We start from the raw sequence: 8539 nt of genomic DNA, 5'->3' as shown, positions 1-8539 counted from the left end.
CTCTTCTTGATATTAATTCCCTGAATGTTCTGATCCATGCACTTGTAATATCAAAAATGGACTATTGGAACTCATTATTAAAAGGGATCTATCATAAAGACTTAAAACGCTTGCAGCTTATTCAAAACACGGCCATTAAGATAATCTCGGGCGCAAAGAAATTTGATCACGTTACCCCTTTGCTTCAAAATGCCCACTGGTTGCCTGCCCCACACAGGGTAACTTATAAAATCGCCCTTCTGACATTCAAAACTTTGCAGACCAATACATCAGCATTCATAGACAGACTTTTGATTCCATATGACCCTCCGAGAGCTTTAAGATCTATTTCTCAATACAATCTTAACATTCCTTCTTTAAAAATTATTGGCACACGTCGCACCTCTACTTTTTTCTGTGACAGCCCCTATGATCTGGAATGCTCTTCCTTTATACCTAAAAATGGAAAAAAACTTTAAAAATTTTAAAAGCAATTTAAAGTGCTTTCTTTTTAAAGATGCTTTTAACTGATCTATTGTATTTTAGAGATTAACCTATACTTGTTTTTTTTATTATTATTTACTTTCCCAGTTCCTTTTGTGTTTACCTTAAATGTTCCTCACATTTTCTATATCAATTGTATTTCCCTCCCTTTCCCTATCTGTGTCTATGGGCCTGTTGGTCCGTATTTACCTAGTATGTAATTGCTGTCAGTCTTGTAGTTTTCATAGAAAAGTATGTTTTAATTGTTATATTTTTGTTTAAATGTTATTTTAAACTTTGTACAACGCTTTGTAGTGTCGAAAAAGCGTTTAATCAAAAAACTGAATAAACAATAAACCAAGCTGGACTGTTACACATTCTTACACCGGCACTCCATACTAGCACAATCCTTTACCTCAGTCACACATATTGAACACGGATAGACCCTTATGTGATATAAAACAGGGAAAAAGAGTGGGGAAGGGACACCAGACATAAGCCTTAAGGACAATCAATTTATTAATAACATATAAATCAGTGGTCTCAAACTCAAACTCTTTGTGGGGCCACATTTTGGATTTGTAAGTACTTGGAGGGCCTCAGAAAAAATAGCTAATGTCTTATTAAAGAAATGACAATTTTGCATGAGGTAAAACTCTTTATAGTTTACTAGTCTTATAGCCCGTTACATTAAAGGGTGCTAGAATATATGTGTGTGTGTCTCTCTATTTCTTTCTCTCTCTCTCATTTGTCGCTTTCTTTCGTTTTTCCTTGGCTGTCCAACACCACCCCTTGCCTGCTCCCCCTGTCCATTCTCCCTTCCTTTTACCTCCCCTGTGTTCACCACCACCCCTTCACAGGTCTCCTTATGCAGCTCCCTTTGTTTTACCTCCCCCCTGTCCAGCAGTACCTTCCTTCTCCCCTGTCCAACATTAGGCCTCCGTTCCTTTTTCTTCACCCCCCCTGTCCATCAGCACCTCTTTCCTTCTCCCCCTGTCCAGAAGTAGGCGTCCCTTCCTTTTTCTCCCCCCTCCTCCTTCTTATTTCTATGATACACTTACCTTGTGCTGCCTCTGATCAGAGGCTCCCGACAGCCGCCCAGTTGCACCCATTGGAAAAGTTCCCTCTGCGGCATCCCACACCCCTCCTGACGCGACTCCCGCTGTCTTTCTTTCTGTCTGTCTCTGTTCCTGGCCCCCTTTGTCTGTTTGTCTTTCTGTATATCTCCCTACCCCTGTGTCTTTCTTCTTTTCTTTCTGTGTCCCTTCCTCCCTCTGTCTGTCCAAAGCAGCATTCCCTCCCCCTCCATTTCCCTCCCCCCACACCAGTTCCCTGTGCACGTGCCCCTGTGTCTTTCTTCTTGTCTTTCTGTCTCCCTTCCTCCCTCTGTCTGTCTGTCCAAAGCAGCATTCCTTCTCCCTCCATTTCCCTCCCCCCACACCAGTTCCCTGTGCACGTGCCCCTGTGTCTTTCTTCTTGTCTTTCTGTCTCCCTTCCTCCCTCTGTCTGTCTGTCCAAAGCAGCATTCCTTCCCCCTCCATTTCCCTCCCCCCACACCAGTTCCCTGCACACCTTCCCCTGTGTCTTTCTTCTTGTAGCATTTCCTCTACCCCCTTTCCCTTCCCACAGTCGCGACTACAAAAGCGGGGGGCCGAGTCGTTTGCTGCCCCCCCCTTCCCTTCCCTTACCGCAGGCCCGACTGGCGATTTAAGCAGCGTATCAGCACTCTTCACATGCTGCTTCGGGTCCTTCTACTGGCCTGATTTACTCTGGCACGTCCGGAGCAAATCAGGGCAGTAGAAGGGCCCGAAGCAGCGTGTGAAGACTGCTGACACGCTGCTTAAATCGCCAGTCGGGCCCGCGGTAAGGGAAGAGGGGGGCGGCAAATGACTCGGGTCCCGGGCAGCGGAAAGTTGCAGGCTCCTCGGTGGGGGCACTGAGTGGCCGCGATCCCTCTCCTCCCAGACCCCCCCCCCCCGGAGGAACAGAGATCGGCGGCTACAGCCGCTGGCTTCGGCGTCTTCTATCCACTGCGGCCAACCCTAGCGGAAACAGGAAGTAGTCAGAGAGGGCGGGTCGCACTGGACAGAAGACAGCAAAGCCAGCGTTAGCGCAGTGTAGTGCTTTTCTCTTTATTTTTAAAAGCGGGTGAAGCGGGTGAGCCGGCGAGAAGGAGGAGGTGGTGGTTTGGGCAAAGAGTGAGGGCAAAGAGTGAGGGGGGAGGAGTCGCCGGCTGTGCTGTGCTTTCCCGATCTGTCCACCGCATACGCACTCTGGCCACGGACCTACGGATCAGGGAAGACAGATCACGCAGGTCTGAGTGCGCATGCGCGGCTAGCTTTTTATTATATAGGATAAATCTTTCCTTTTGGCTAAGAGACATATGATCAAGAAACTGTTTTATATTACTTTTGTGATTATGATAAACATACCGAGGGCCTCAAAATACTACCTTGCGGGCCGCATGTGGCCTCTGGGCCGCGAGTTTGAGACCACTGATATAAGTGGTAAAACATATACATATAAATAGGTAGAACATAAGGCAAGCTTTAGTCCAGTACAAAATGGACTAGACTCTCTGTAAAGCTTGCCTTATGTTCTAGTTATTTATATGTTCTTAATAAGGCTGATGTATGGTGTCCCTTCCCCACTCTCTGTCTTACATTGCCATACGTTGGGTTGTACTTTTTTTTTTGTTGTAGAATACAAAATAGGGAACCACAAAAAAAGGTGCAGATAGAAACTGAAATGGAGTCTCCCCAAGAAAGACAGACTTTATAAGCAGTGTAAATACAGTTAAAGAGAAATAGATATCTGTTTTCTTTTGTACTCTGCAAAATACAAAAAATAGTTAAAAAAAAGAGTACACTTCACAAAGCAGGCTCTGTCAAAGTATTAAATAAAAATGCATTTTTCTTTTCTACCTTTGTTGTCTGAGCATTTTATTTTTCTAATTGGGTTGGTCCCAGTCCCCCATGTTCCACATGTCAATCTTCTCCTAAATTCCTTTCCAGGCTGGCTTTTCCATTGTATCTCTTGCTTCCTGTCTTTTTCCTTTGCTTTTCCACATCTGTCTGGAACTGATCTTTCATTTTATATTTTTGTCCATTTTTCTCTTCTCTGCCTTTATCTCACTTTCTTTTACCCTTTAGTCCTTAGTCTCTGTTTCATTTCTCATCTACCTACTGGCTTTTACTATCTACCTCTCATTCTTTCTCCAGCACTCCCATTGCCCCCTCTGTGTCTTTCTCCCCTCACCCCCATATTTTACCCACTTCCTAAATCCCCCATTCCCATCCTCTGTACACACCCTTTTAGCCCTTTACAAATTCTGGATATGGCTGAGTAGCAGGGAACAAAGGCTTAGAGCAACCTCTGTGGCTATTGACATTATTTATTACTCCTGTTATGCAAACCAGAAATTTCTATAACCTTCTTTGACCAAGAAACCATTCCAGGACTTTCTTTAGAATCCTGTTTAGAATCTTCAAGCAGGTGTCACTGTTATGTCTTCTTCTGGGGTTTTCTTTCCTTGTTACCTTTGTGTGATTCCTAGTTCTAGCTGGCATGACATTAAGTTGAGGATTTAATCCAGTTTACTGCTCAGTACCATAAGATGCAGCCCAAACTCTTCTATACCTTTATAGGATATACCAGGGTAAATGGGCCTGGCTGCGACAACCTCCTCTGCTCAATTAAAAGTATGCATATTCTTCCAGAGCATGCACTTTTAGCTGGGTTAAAAAGAGGCATTTCTGAAGGGTATTTATGTTGGTGGTATATAACAGTGCATATATAGACTTCCTAACAACAAGCACATTATTTTACTCCCTTCCCCTCCACCCCAACACACACACTTCAACTTGGATGTCTACACAATGAACAGATGCTGAAAAGTATGTGACAGCTTTTAATGTCTATACTTTACAACAGCTAGTGCACTGGAAGCCCAAATGATGAAGTTACGACTGTCTTATTTTGATCATAACTGTCAGAAGAGAAAGATCATTGGGGAAGGACATCATATTTGGGAAGACTTAAGGAACCAGGCAAAGAGGGCGACCTGCAATCAGTTGGCTGGACATGTTGAAAACAACCATAGGGATGACGCTGGAGGATCTAACTGGACCAGCACAAAAATGATCTCTTTTTAGATCTGTAATTCATGAAGTCGTTAACCGTAAGTGCATACGATAAAAGGACCTGCATAATTTGCAATCATGAGAACTATTTGAAAATTACCTCCTTATAAATTCTGGTCATTTATAACAAAATCTTAGGAACATTTAGGAGTAGATTCAAAATATGGCATCCAAAGTTATGTAGTGGGATGATCCACACTAAGCTAATATTCTGTAATGGACACTTTTGTGCAGAGTCCTTTATAGAATTCTATCTTAGCACACATTTTGTGAGTAACTTTGGGTGTGAGCAGGGCAGGCATGGGGGGGGGGGCGTGGGGCAAGGGCAAACAGGGCAGCTGCTCTGAGCTCCACAGCTCAAAAGGGCTCCAAGGGGCCTTCTCTCTATCTGGTTCTGAAGCCACCCTCATCTGTAAAAATGTAAAGATATCACTGGTGCAGCAGTGATTCTCAAGCGTTGCCTGCAGTCTTCTTGGTACTGTTCCTCTGCTGTGGTTTGCCCAAGCAGAAATAGGAAGTTGTATCAGAGGGAGGTAGACTGTGGTAAAGGAACAACACTGAGGAGATCACAGGCAGCACTAGAGAATCATTGCCACGCTGATGACCTCCTTGCATTTTTACAGATGAGGGGGTTTTGGAACTGGGTGGGGAGAAAGAAAGGACATTCTGGCCCACAGGTGTTCCCTGCAGTGGCGTAACAAGAGTGAGAGGTGCCTGGAGTGGTGGTGCACTCTCCTGTCCCCCCACCTCCACACACTCCTTCCCCACCCCCTTCTGACGCGCGTGCGCTTCCCTTCCCCCAGACCTCTAAAGTTCCTAGTATGAGTAGCAACCCCCAACCTGCTTTGGCGCCAGCATCTGTTCTTCCTCTGATGTCACTTCCTATGCGCGGGTCCAGGAAGTAACATTAGAGGAAAAGCTGACGCTGCTGTGACAGAAGGTTGGGGGTTGCTATTTGAGCCAGGAACATTACAGAGGTACGGGGGAAGGGAAGTGTGCACACACGCAGCAGTAGGGGGGGGGGAAGAGCAGGGGGTGTTAGAGAGGAGGATGGGTGCTTTCGTCCTCACCAAAATGGTGCCTGGGGTGGACCCCCCTGCCCCTCCCCCTTACTATGCCACTGGTTCCCTGGAGCATCTAATTTTAAAATGGAGGGATACTGCATAGGATGGCATTTAGTGGACCTGGGGATGGTGGAGAGGGAGGGAAGGGGTAAGAAGAGAGAGATGCTGGATGGGATGGCATTTAGTGGGTGGGGGAACTGGGAGAGAGGCAGGGAGGAAAGGAATGGAGGAGCTTCCTTAATTTCTGCCCTGGAGCCCAGCATGTCTAACACTGGCTCCGGGTGTGAACATTTAGGCCTGCCAAAGGTTGGTTTAAAAACTGGTACCCGACTAATGGCAGTTAGGTGCACAAATACAGGTATTCTATAATATTGCACCTAATTTCTCAGAATGTCTCTGACCAAGTCATATCCCTCCCTTAGCCACGCCCCCTTTGGAGATGTACACTATGAAATATAGGCACAGGTTATACAGTAGGGTAGATTCCCATGTAACCCTAATTACTGACAATTAAGTGCTTGCTAACTCCAGTATTTGATTGTTAATACCTAATTGATCATTAGTTTACATACAGATCTGGAATGGAGGAGTGTGGTGTTGCGGTTTGAGCTACAGCCTCAGCATCTCAAGGCTGTGGGTTCATGCTCTACACAGCTCCCTGTGACCCTGGGCAAATCACTCAATCCTCTACTGCCCCAGGCATAGTAGATAGATTGTAAACCCACCAGGACAGACAGAGAAAATGCTTGAAGTATCTGTATGCAAACCACTTTGAGTGTGATTGTATAACTACAAAAAGGTGGTATACAAATCCTTTCCCCATATTCGGCCAACCTATACTGAATCCAAGGGTTAACAACTAATCTGAATATGCAGTTGGTCCAAACAAGCAGTAACTATGTATTTCACCCTTTGTTTTAGAACAAAATATTTGTGAAAAAAAATAACTTGCCTCCCACAAATATGGAATAGCTAACTCAGCCTGCTAAATACGGCTTAGTATTTACTTAACTGCATGCTACAGTTAGATGGTGGCTCTCTGTTCTGTCCTGGGGGCACACCTGCACTGGTCTGGTTTTCAGGATAACACACAACGAATATGTATGAAGTTAGATTTGCTCACCACCGCGTCTCAAATATATGCAGATCAATTTCATGCACGTTCCTCATGATATTCTGAAAAGTAGACTGGTGAGCTGTGCAAAGTTGAAAACGACTGAAGTAGTCTGTTCTCAGAAAAAGAAGGCTAACAAAGAAAAATAATATAAAGTGATACCTTTTTTTTTTAGATTAACAGCCCATTGCTGCCTTTGTAAAGTCAGAACTCAGAAGAGCTGATTGAGCAGATGATGACATGACAAGAAAAAAAGCAAGTGGAGAGTTTTATTTCCTAAATTAGGAAAGAAACACACTGTTAGTCTAAGGCAGTGATTCCCAACCCTGTCCTGGAGGAACACCAGGCCAATCGGGTTTTCAGGCTAGCCCTAATGAATATGCATGAGAGAGATTTGCATATGATGGAAGTGATAGGCATGCAAATTTGCTTCATGCATATTCATTAGGGCTAGCCTGAAAACCCAATTGGCCTGGTGTTCCTCCAGGACAGGGTTGGGAACCACTGGTCTAAGGCAGTGGTTCCCAAACCCTGTCCTGGGGGACCCCCAGCCAGTTGGGTTTTCAAGATATCCCTAATGAATATGCATGAGAGAGATTTGCATATAATGGAAGTGACTGGTATGCAAATCTCTCTCATGCATATTCATTAGGGATATCTTGAAAATCCAACTGGCTGGGGGTCCCCCAAGACAGGGTTTGGGAACCACTGGTCTAAGGCAGTGTTTTTCAACCGCTGTTCCGCGGCACACTAGTGTGCCGCAGGGCCGCCGGGCCCGGAGCTGACAGGGGGCCCGAGGCAGGGGCGCCAGTAGCTCGCCAAGGCAAAGTGAGTCGATCACCCAGGACTCACTTTGTCTTGGCGATCTAATCTATCGAGCCGATAAGTCTTCTTCTCCCCGACGTCAATTCTGCAGTCGGAGAGGAAGTTCGGGCCAGCCAATCGCTGCCTGGCTGGGCGGAACTTCCTCTCCGATTGCAGAATTGACGTCAGGGAGAGCATGCGTCGGCGTCGGCTTTGGGGCCTGTTATCCATTGGTGGGTCCTGTTCCCCGATGGCAGCGGCAGTGGCAGTGGCTTGGGGAACGGCAGGGAGAAAGAAAGAAAGGGGACAGGCAGGGAAACAGAAGGAAAGAAGAGAAACAGAAAAAAAGAAAGAAAGAAAGAAAGGTCAGGGAGAGAGGAAGAAAAAGTTGGGGGAGGGAATGAGGTGTGGAGGAGAGAAAGCATACAGGCTGATAGAAGGGAAGAAAGATTGGATGCACAGTCAGAAGAAGAAAGTGCAACCAGAAATCACCAGACAAGGTAGGAAAAATGATTTTATTTTAAATTTAGCAAAGTGGAGGCAGTATTACCACAGTTTTCAAAGGAATTTGCCCAAATAACTTAATAGTTAACTGGGTAAATTCCCAGAGATGAAAACTTCCCTTCACTTACTATGCACAGTTCTGAATTTATATCTGCTGTCTATATTTTACAATATGGTCACCTTTTACTAAACCGCAATAGTGGTTTTTAGCGCAGGGAGCCTATGAGCGTCAAGAGCAGCGCTGGACATTCAGCGCAGCTCCCTGCGCTAAAAACTGCTAATGTGGTTTAATAAAAAGGATGGAGGGTATATTTGTCTATTTTTGTATGCTATAAAAACCAAATACAGAGAGAGACTGAGAGCTGTTGACGAAGAGCTATGTGTGTGTCTTTCTTCGATTCCAGCCAGAATATCAGCTTTGTGTTCAGCCAAACAGGCCCAGGTTTCGC

Source organism: Geotrypetes seraphini, chromosome 4 (assembly GCF_902459505.1).
Source record: "Geotrypetes seraphini chromosome 4, aGeoSer1.1, whole genome shotgun sequence".
In the NCBI taxonomy this organism is placed as follows: domain Eukaryota; kingdom Metazoa; phylum Chordata; class Amphibia; order Gymnophiona; family Dermophiidae; genus Geotrypetes; species Geotrypetes seraphini.
Note: the sequence above shows the minus strand (reverse complement) of the source record.